This window comes from Vigna umbellata, chromosome 9, assembly GCF_029865625.1.
Source record: "Vigna umbellata cultivar VRB3 chromosome 9, Vumbellata_1.0, whole genome shotgun sequence".
NCBI classification, from domain to species: Eukaryota; Viridiplantae; Streptophyta; class Magnoliopsida; order Fabales; family Fabaceae; genus Vigna; species Vigna umbellata.
In genome coordinates, this window is record NC_142173.1 from 320615 (window position 1) to 332740 (window position 12126).

Consider the following 12126-nt stretch of genomic DNA (forward strand, 5'->3'; position numbering starts at 1 on the left):
CTACAATTTTTTAGGAATAGGAATGACTAAATTGGAATTTTGGGAAAAGTTTTGTTGTTAAAAATTTATTAGATGTTCTATAAGATAATTAGTCTGAAAATATCAACAGAAAATAATTTCCAAATATTTTTAAAACTGACAAAATTTGTTAAATATTTGAGAGATATTACCTTATCAGATAAGAGATTTTATCAACAGAAAAATCAGAATCCAAGTCCAATCAAGTTCTATATAAAGAGACCAAGGGGAAGCAGAAGAGAAACTCAACACTCTACATTTAGCAACTCCACCACTCCTCTCACTTTTATTTTTATCATGTCTTCCACTCCATTTATGGAGGGCTAAACTTCTAGGGCTATTTCACTGTAATTTCATTATGCATTCTGAGGTTAAGTTGAATTAATGTTTTGATTTCTTTTGATTATTGAATTGGGTTATCTTTCTTCTATGTCGTTTATCTCTCAATCACGTCAAAAGTATTTGTTTTTACATCATAAGGTGTTTGAATATACATGCATATTGATCACATAAGTTCAAGGGTTTCTAGGTTTGATTGAGAATGTACTTTGTGATTGAATTTAGGAGCTTTCATATTATTGAATGAGTTTTTGCTACCAATTGAAAATGTACTTTGATTAGTGGTAAGAACTTTAACAATAATTAATTGAGAATTTACTTTGATTAATTAACTTTTAATTTGGTTAAGAGATTAAAAAATAGACATGAATAAATACAATAAGATTTAATTGACAATGTATTTTCTTTGAATTATTGTGAATAATCTAGAATGGTCTTGCTTTTGATTGAGAATCTACTTTGATTAATTGTAAGATCGCCCTCAAATTAATTAGAATGTACTTTAATTAATTTGAAACTCAAACAATAATCAATTGAATAATAATTTGTGGATAATCGATGATGAATCTATCTTGGAAAAGTAGTGGAATTAGCCTATTTTATTATAATTGTTTTAAAGTCTATTATTTGTTCTTTAATTAAACTCACAACATTCTTCAATATTAATTTCATTATGATAGATTTTTACTTTTATTTTAAGCAGTGATTGCATTTTATTAACCTTTTAGAGTCTTCATAAGAGTCAAGTATTTGAAAATAAATTTCATATTCATTGGAAAACGTCTTCGGATTACTTTAACCATATCTAGTTTGTTACCACTAACTTGACAATATTGAAGTTTTTTTATAAAGTAGTATTAATTTGATAGTGTCAATGATAATGTATTAGTCAACAAGATGAGGCTGACATGTTGAGGCAGACCGATGAAGATCAAAAGGTAAGAATGAGAAGTCAAAAGTGTGAAGTTGAGGTCGACTGGCTGAGCTGAAATGTCAATACAAAAAATTTGACAAACAAATCGAGGCTGAGAGGTTGTGATGACTTGGGCCCAAGCCCAATTATCTTTGTGTAGTATTTCTTTTACTTTTATTAAAGCATGTGTAAAAGGTGTTAAACATGTGGTAGATAGGAGAGACTTTTTGTCCTATATATAGACATGCCACCACCTTTTGTAAAGAACTTTTGAGCATAATGAATTGTTATTCTGTTGAGTGCACTCCAGAGCCATTCTACCTTGAAAGTCAGGGCTAGAGAATCTCAAAGGATCTCTTATAGCCACCTTCCATCTCACACCATCCATTCTCTCATTTCCCTTCTTAAGTTTCTCACTCCTCCGTATAATCACCTTTCCTCCATCCAACGGATGCGCTTGGCACGCGTCAGCTCTCCTCGTAGACACATCCCTTCTCGCTATGTCATCAGCCTTATCAGCCATGTTTCATTCTTGCATCTTAGAGAAACATGTCTTCATTTCACGTCTTCATCCGCGTTCTCTCTCTCGAGAGTTCTTCAACCACGAACCACATCATCACAAAACCTTCATTGTAAGCCAGTTCCACTGAACCTTGCCTCGGATCCTTTTTATCCTTGCTATTTCACACTTTCGCACCGATTGAACGCCCATACACTCAACCTTAGCTCATTATCTAAGGTTTCTCCCAATTTCCACCGATTAAACCTTCGCTTCCAACCTTTTTCACCGTTTAATCGAACCATTTCACCGATTAAACCACCATACAACACCCGATATTCAACCTCCACCGAACAAACCACAATCCTAGGGTTTCCTAAGATTGTTCGTTGTTTCGGTCTTTGTCATCCTTCAACTCTATTTTCCCTGCGTCTCCAATTTATTCCGTGATTTGCTCTAGATTCTCTGACTCTTCTCCGATCTGCCATGACCAGGGGGTCATCAGGTTGAGGCCTGCTAGCCAAGCTGACTGGCCGAGTGGTAGAGACCAAAGACCAGTTAAGCCGACTGGCCGAGTGATAGAAGCCAATCATTTGAGGTTGGTCATGCCAAGAGGGAGAGGGCTCAAAGTTTTATCTCTTATTTGTGCTTCCTCTTCATTTCTCGCATCATAGTTGAAACATCCCAAAATATATCATTAAACTATATAATAGTCATCTCATATTTAATATAATAGATCAGTTATGGACATGAATATAAAGTGATATTTACAGTCATCCAAAAAGAACCATAAATTTAAACTTTATATACAATATAGTTGTGTCAAAACTATATACAGTAGTGGTAATATCAACTACCAAAAGAAGACAAATCTAAAACATATAACTACTAATCTATCTATGCATTAGGGGCATCTTCATCAAGAACCTGCTCCACTTTCACCTCACATCACCATTTGCTCACACCCACCAGATGATCATCGCCATGATTTAAGTACGAGCACATACAAACAATACACAAACACAAGGGTAAACTAGATACAAAACAAGTAATATAACATTTAGAATAAGGCGTACAAGTATCATATATAACATAGATCAACCCACACATCCTAATATACAAGGACCTAAATTGACTATTCGGATTTAGAATGAATGTCGAGCTATGGTGGGTTGTGCACTTGTGGTGGCCTCTACTGCTTTGCAAAGCCATTGCCAACGGGTTTTGTAACACCCGAATAATTTAAAGGGTATTACTGATAGTAGAGACTAAATTAATTTGATATCTCATATAAACAATCAAACTTTATTTCAATTACTCCAAGTACAATACCAAACTTACAAACTTTAAACAATATAGTCTTCACCATTGAAATTTCAACTTATAAATTTTACACAACATAATCTTCCCAATACAAATTTATTCTTTTTACAAAAATCCCTGAAAGTTTTTCCCCGCATCTCTCTCATCTCTAAGCTTTTTCAACCGCATCTGCAACATTATCTAATCACATATAACATGAGTTATATGATCATAGTACAAACAAATAAGGGTAAGCCAACCATATCATAAAATCATTAAACTTGTAACAAAAATATTAAAATCATGTATTTCTGCAATTGATAAAATATCATTATTCCGATGTCATTAATTCATCATTATCAAAATCATCTTTCTCATTTCCATAAATCTTACAAGTGTACCATGCTTACTCATGAAGCCTTATGGTCAGACCGCTCTCTGCCTGCTTCCTTAAGCCTCACTTACATACTATGTCTTACTTTCTGAAGCCTTATGGTCAGATCCCTCTCTGCCTGCTTCCATAAACCTCAGGCGTTACTTTGCTCATACCAAACCCTCATGGTATAACTCGAACATACTACTCCCGGTAGTAAACATCATTTCATAAGTAATGATTTCTCATATCCAATCCAACATTTCATAGAAACCAACAATTCATACCCTCTTATCCACCTAACTCAATCATGTTCATTCTTTAATCATGAATTCATAATAACCCGTTTTGGTATCGATAAATTAAACATATTGCCAGATATCATGCTTCATATTATAAACTCATTTTGCCCATAACGAGTATAACTCAACATATTTTCACCAAACAAAGATCATGGATCAACCAAAATACATCAACATATCTTAGTAACTACATATTAAAGTCTGGCTCAATGTAATGATAAATAAAATATATATGAAATTTTTACCATGATAATATTATGCATCTACAATCAACTTGTTTTATTTTATTTTCATCCTAGTAGAGATTTTTCTTTACCCCAATTGGTCACCGGAGAGGACCCAGATGTCTGAACGCATCAAACTCACCTTCGACGCCAGCACATATGACTAGTCACAACTGACTGGACCAGGCCAGGGCTGCTCTATGATCAGGGATGTGCCAACTCAGGTTTTTAAGGTTCCTCTATCCTACCAACAAAGGGAGGCCTTCAATAATTAACAATTTATTTATTTAATTTATCTACCTTGTTTTCTTATGCTCTAAATCTTAAAATGCCTAATTTTACTTCCTCTCACAACAACCTCAAACACTGTATATATTTAATACCCATATACAAGCTATTACATAACCCTTATTCCAAACCTTCCAACAAGATTAATTTCAGCCAACAAACTTATTCAATAAAATAATCACAATAAACATCCATAATAGAATTCATACAAGATAATTATAAACAATTAACAATAATAAAACATTACTATAAATGGTCATAGAAGAATACAATATTTGACAATCATAAAAATAATCTTAATATAAAAATTCATGGGGAAACAAGAAGTTGAATCTGGCAGAGCCGGTTAGACAACTTCTAATCCATCCATCAATACAATATAATTAAATAACAAGAACAATACATGTATGGGGAATTAAGAAGTTGAATCTGGCAGAGCCGGTTAGACAACTTCTAATCCTTCCAAAAATGCAATAAAATAAATAAGTAAAGCAATAAATAGTTTGGGGAAACAAGAAGTTGAATCTGGCAGAGCCGGTTAGACAACTTCTAATCCTTCCAAAAGTGCAATAAAATAAATAACTGAAGCAATAGAAAGTTTGGGGAAACAAGAAATTGAATCTGGCAGAGCCGGTTAGACAATTTCTAATCCTTCCAAAATAAAATAAAATTAAATAAGGAAAACAATAGAATGTTTGGGGAAACAAGAAATTGAATCTGGCAGAGCCGGTTAGACAATTTCTAATCCTTCCAAAATACAAAAAAATAAACAACTAATAAAATACAAGTGGCATAACATAATCAACATTACATTTTACAACTATCACACTTGGATATCAACACAAAGCATACTCTCATTTAAAATTTAAGATCATACAGAAACACAATACTCCATATTCAAGATATAAGATCAGAAAAAGCAAAATATAGCATATCCAAGACTCAAGATAATACAAAAGGAAATACTCAAAGTTAGCTCCCCTTACCTCTATTACAGACTTAATCTCCTCGTCCTCTGAAAACTTCCAGAATATCCCCTTTGCAAAAATTTGAAATTCTTCCAACTCTCTTCTCTCAAAAATTTTCTAAGTTCTTTGGTGTAAATTTTCAGCCTCCCCCCCTTGGCTATTTATAGCAAAAAAATTTACTATTCATTTTTTACTATTCATTTTAACTATTCATTTTTTTATTCATTTTACTATTACAAAAATAATTTTTTATTTTCAATTTGATAGATTCTGATCTCAAAGCTACGTGGAACACTTATCCTTTCCAAAAATATTTTTTTTTTTTTTTTTTACTATTCACTTTTTACTATTCACTTTTTACTATTCACCTTTTACTATTCACAATTTACTATTCACTTTTTTTTTTCTTTTTTTTTTTATCTAGTATTTAACTTACAAATATTTTTCAAGGATCTTACAGGTTTCACCCTACCATACTCACAAGGTTAGTTTGTTCCACGCCTTGGATCATACTGGAAGCACCCAAGACTAAGACCTCTTGCTACTCTCACGACATGTGTCAATCTTCTCTACTTGAGAATGAAAGACCATTAGAATGTCAGGATAACCCCCAAGATCCTACATTCATACTAATGATACTTGAAATCAACACCAAGAAGTTCCTCATTGGAACTCAATTCCACACCTTTGAAACAATTCATATCACTTCACATTCACATAGTATGCCAATACATGAGACTAATGACCATACATTAAAGAAATAAAAACACCCTTAAGAGTCATCTGAAAAAACACAATAACACAATTTCTTCATGGCATCATGATACTCATATTTAGATAAAGAAAACAACTTTGAAACCCTCACCACTAGCTTCGACAGGATCCCAAACCCCCCAAAACGACCTAAAAAACGCCTAAAATGGACATCCAGAACCTTGAAAACTCTTCAAACTAGTATAGTGGTGATTTTGGGACAACAATAATCGATTATCATATTTGATAATTGATTATTACCGAGAGTTTTGAAAAAAAATATGACCCTCTAACTAGAATAATCGATTATCAAGTGAGATAATCGATTATTCTTATCAGCTTTTTACAACAACTTGATTTTTATGGTTTTGGTGCATCTTAGACATATCCAAATAATCAATTTAGAATCTGTAACACTAATATTGATCCATAAACATGTTTATAGTACTATATTTCTCATTTGGATAAGAATTAGATGTATCAAACGAATTCAATAACTCAAAAGTGTCTAAACTTAATTCTATCATGCTATTATCTACTATTATCTCTTCCACAATAGATTTCACTTATTTAAAGATCTATACAAGTCATAATAGGTCTAATAATACACTCTAAACTTCCCAAAACTGTTCACAACCCTTTCCTAAAAAATCACACTACTCAAAACCCCACTTTTACACTAAAAACACTACAAAACTTCCCCAATGAAGTACCCCTTTTGTTTCATATCAGATTTTAATCAAAGGACACCTCTAAGAAGTCTTAAATGATCATACAACAGTGCTAAACTAGTTACTTCCTTACTCCCAAACTTATCTCTCAAACTCACCCAACAAAACATCTATTTTTGACCTTAAAATCCAAGTAATTGACTCTTCTTTACTCCAAACACTTTGAATTCAGTTTTAAATCATCATACAACTTCACCACCATGCACAATTATAACAACATAGGCATTAGAAACAGACCATCCCAAATATGCAATAGTCATACCATCATTGATCATCATTTAAACACCATGAATATTAGTATAAGTCTACAATTTCACTCCATCAAAATTATCATACATGCAAGCACTAAATTTACGCAAAAAACATAATAGAAATACAAATACTAGCTTCCCTTACCTAGTACTTTTCTCCTTCATGGCAACACCTAAGATCACGAGACGCTAGACATAAACCCCTTTGCGAAATCGTAACCCTGAAATCACGACAAATTTGAAAGAGGAAAGGAACCCCAAATTCGAACCCTAAACCGATCGTGAAGAACGTTGTGTCAGAGTCACCAAAAACTCACCGTGAAGAAGTCGCAACTCCGCTGTCGTGGAAAGAATGTCGTCGCCGCACCCACGAATGGAAATGTCTTTCCACGGGGAGGAATGGGTTTCCTCCTGCTACTCTATTTCTCTCACACTAGGGTTTTTCAAAGAAAAAAAAAGAAGGAAAAGGGGAGAGTGGTGAGGGAAAAAGAAGAGAAAGAAGGGAAAGTGAAAGAAGAATAGAAGAGAGGAGAAAAGAAGGATACGAAGAAAAGAGGTAAAGAAGAAGAAAAAGGGTTCTTACAATAGTTATGTGCTCCATATGTTGGTTGCTAACTTCTTTCACTATTGTCTTGCTTGTCTTGTTCCTTGTGGTTACCATGTGAGTAAAAGAAATGCTCGCTCAACCTTAAGATGGGAGCCAAAATTTTTTTTGTAAGGTTTAGCGATCTCTCGGTTCTCAAAGGCTCATTGGACTTCTCTTGCTACAACTGGTTCTCAAGTTTTATGTCTTGCCGATTGTCCACACCGCTCGGAGGGTTCTTGCAAAATGTATTCTGACTAGAGCTGTCAAAACGGATAACCCGGCTCGATCCGGCCCGACCCACCATGGGTTCGTCACTTGGTGAGCCAACCCAACCTGACTCACCTATTAGCGAGCTGAAAAAATTTGAACCTGCCTCGACCCACCACGGGTTGGTAGGTTAAACGAGTTGACTCACTAACTCACTTAATTATAAGTTTTTTTTAAAATAAAAAAAAAATTATAATTTTTTTAATTCAAATTTAGATAAATTTCACTATAAAATGATGTTAAACTCCAACGACAATTCAAAAATAAAATAAAAATATCATACAATCCAAGCGTAATCAGAAAACAAGCACAAAAGGCAAACAAATAAGTTTTTAATATTGATGATTTTTTTTATCACTTGTCCATTTATAATATTAGAGTCTTGAATAGATAAATCTATAATATTTTTCTCTCTTGAAACATCTTTTTTAATCTCCATCTACAATATAATAAAAAAAATGCTAACTAATAATATTGAAAAAAATAATAATTAAATTATATTATGTGGGTTTGTGAGCCAGTTCGGCTCACCATGGTTCAACCCGGATGAGCTGGGTTCAAAGTGAGCCGGATTGAAAACTAACTCGTATAAAAAAATTACACTCTTTTCAAACCCAACTCGGCTCAAACCTATGGTGGATCGAGTTGGCTCGCGGGTTACAACCCATTTTAACAACCCTAATTCTGACGTTCAAATCAGATAGGATCTGAGTAAAGGAGTATTAAGTCACTAGTAAATATACAACATTTTAGCTCACACATTATGCTTCGGTTTTAAAAAAACCAAAGCGTACAAAAATGTGGTGGCAATTTCTTAATTATGATGACATTATATGCTTCGGTTTAGTGCGAACCGATGCCTAAGGGGGTATACTGCCTCAATTCTCTGACAAACCGAGGCAAAAAAACCCTACTAAATCAGACTTTTCACTAGAAAGCTTTTTTGAAATAGGCCTAGTGCCTCGATTCTCTAACCTTCCGACGCAAAAAACCCTGACAACTTTTTCATAATAGGCTTATTGCCTCGATTATCTGACTAATCGAGGCAAAAAACCTTAATAGCTTTTTTGAAATAGGCCTATTGCCTAAGTTCTCTGACCAATGGAGGCAGTATGTCCTGCCAGAAACTGATTCTAAACATTTCATATCTATTTTGTCAATCTTTATTGCCTTAGTTTAATTTTAACTGATGCCATAGGCCCTTTATGCCTCAGTTTAAGCGCGAATCGATGCCTATAGTTAGTAGATATTTTAAAATTTTTCATTTACAACTTTATTTTGATTTTTTTCTGGAAGGTTTATGCATCAGTTGTTTTTATAATAGAGGTAATAGTCTCTTTGATAATTAAATTCCAAAGGCGTAAAACAGTAAACACATTTTCACACTTTCTTCTTCTTCTTCCGCTAGAAAATGCAAACTGTTGCTTCCCATCTCGCGCGAATAGTTTGTCGTTCCGTTGTCGTTGCCTCCACCACTAGTCGTCGTTGTTGCCTCCACCATTGGTCGTTGCCGCTGCCTCCACCACTGGTCGTTGCCGCTGCCTCCACCACTGGTCGCCATCTCCTCCGCTTCATCCTCATCGACGTTGGCGCATTCATCCTCCTAATCCTCTTCCTTGTCTTCCTCATATAGGTCATCCTCCACCCCACTAAGCCTCGCTTCACCCTCCAAGACACCACCCTCTTCACCTTCAACCTCTCTTCCCCCATCCATAACACCGTCTCTCTCACCATGCAGGTCACCTTATCCGCCACAACCCCAACTGAATCAGTGTCTACTAACACACACTCCACCTCCATGCCTCCTACTGTAGCTAGCAAATCTCCCTCCCCACCGCTGTCCTCGACACCTACCAAGGCCACCACAACTTTACCGTCTGGTTGCCCTTTTTCTGAATAGGCAAAAGTCTCAATTTCTAGAAAAGAAAAGGCATATATCGCCTCGATTCGAATCCAACCGAGGTAAAAGCCCCGACATACTGCCTCGGTTCTGAATCGAGGCAAAAGAGCTCATTTTTGCCTCGCCTGTATATACCTCGGTTCATGAACCGCTGCATATAGATGAAAATAATCAGTGTCGTTTTCCTTTACTACACTAGTGAATACAATATTGCATGTGTTTGAACAACTATAACTTATACCTTTATTGAATGTATTTGTCATTGTTTTTTTACTTTTCTTTTGCCTAATCAGAGTTTAATCATACCTTAATAAGAATTAGTGAATTGATTCGTAATTATCATTAGTTAAATGTTAATCTAAGTTTTATTTTACAACCGGTTAATCTTATCATTCGATTAAGATGATTGACCTCGAATAATCAGTAAAAATATCAACTAGTGTTAATTGAAAATAATCGATTATGATGATCAATAGATCCACACAAAATTTACTAATCCGTCTACTTGACTCAAAAGATATACACCTTACAATTTCGGAATGAAGAGTCAACTTAGAATCCATCTTGGATTTGTGAGGACATCTTCATCCTTGTAAATGTATACAAGTATTTTGCAATATTTGAAAATGTTGGTTTTGAATGAACTTTCGTCCTCTTTAATTACTTTTTTGTCTTCTGTGATCCAAAAGATTAATGTCACATCATTGATGTCTCGAAATCAATTATTTAAATGCATCTTATAACAAATAATCAGAGTTATATGTTGTTATTATTTTTAGCGAAGATCAAATATAACTTAATAAAAGCTACCAGATTACATATGTGTTTGTAACAATAACTACACAATTCTTCTGCTGCATAGAACAAGTAGATTGGTTCGTTATTACATGTAATCCAACATTTAAAGGAATATTAGTTAGGCAAGTTACGTGAGGAATTGACCCGTGTTACCTAATTATCTTTATTTTGAAGTTAATTAGCTCAAAAGCTTATTTGTATCTAAATATGCGTGGTCTAAAGTTGCATGCTGACATATTGCTTTATCAAATTGTCACATTCAGAAAAGAAAAAAAAATGTATCAATTTGATATTAGAGATTCAAATTTTTCTTGCTTTTACTTACACACTACCACTTTAATATATAATCTTCCGCCTAAAAAAAATTAAGAATAACCCTTATTAAAGCTTAAAACTTCAAACTAAGTTTACAGATGGAAACATGTTGGTTGGCCCAGTTTATATTCCTGTCGGACTGGTATTAGAATCACTATGGCGAGTTTAAATTCAGTTCACCATTTTCTTCCTTTATTATAGTTTATTCATAAAAAAGTTTTGAATTTTTCGTTTTAAGAAATTGCATTGAATGATTCGTTATCATTCTTTCTTTGGGTTTTATTGTTATATTTATTATTATTATCATTTTATCCAATATCAAGTATATGATGATTTCCATGATATGAAGATGTTTTTCTTTAATTTTTCAGCTAAAAGGAGTCATGTTTCAAACCTGTTATTTTTGGTGAAATGTTTCTTAACAAGTAATTTTCCTTTACCAAGGAGAGACAACCTTACGGTAGATGAAAAGAATTTTACAAGTGGGTAAATTGTAGGAAGAAGTAATTTATTTTACGGGTCCTAACAGCCTTCAATTCAGGTCCATTATGTAAAAGGCACTAAGCAGATTAAGATGCTGAATCAACTCAACGAAAAAGAACACTTTTCTTGAAAATCATTGGAACAGAAAAGTTATACAAAATCTACCATGCCTTATCTATTAAACTTTAATTAGTAGGTTCTTTGCTCAGCCACTCCTTCCTCCACATGTATACCACTTTTCCTACCAACCAATCTTCAATCTTCACTCATTTTTTACTCCCACCACCAATTATGTCAAACCTTTGTGCATTAGGGACACCTACACCGACACTTCTATTCCATATTCTATTCACAACACAAACTTCTCACAAAACCCTCTCACAAAAACAACAAAAGAGGGAAAATAAACCAAAATTAGGTCTCTATCTCAATCTTTAAGCTAAATCAGAAAAATCAAAATTTAAGGTCGCCTTCTAGCTGCACGAAAACTACCCATCATTCACCAACAGATTCCAAGTCAAACTCGTGATCAACTTCACACACTTTTTTCTTAACAACATCCTTAAACAAAGTTATTTGTGGGGGTTACAATTTCACTATTGATGTGACAACTTTCGTTGAAAAAAATATATAACTATTCTTAGTAATTTTAAGAGTTGATAGAGAATTTATAAAACTGATTACTTTAAAATTGTTAAATATGGCATGATGATAGAAAAAACTTCCCAGAGTTCTTAAATCTCATGTAATGTTACAGGACTCAGAAAACAGCACCCGTAGATACACCATCGAACATGCTCTAACAATAATTATATA

The 12126-nt window shown here is 33.9% G+C and overlaps 1 long non-coding RNA gene across 1 annotated transcript; it reads right to left on the reverse strand.

Moving 5' to 3' along the window:
* Positions 1 to 3060: 3060 nt before the first annotated feature.
* LOC148192251 (uncharacterized) lies at positions 3061 to 5340 on the reverse strand. The gene is made up of 2 exons (XR_015782110.1): positions 5245 to 5340; positions 3061 to 3272 (listed from the first exon to the last, which is right to left on the reverse strand). It is a non-coding gene; the product is annotated as an uncharacterized LOC148192251 (long non-coding RNA).
* Positions 5341 to 12126: the final 6786 nt, after the last annotated feature.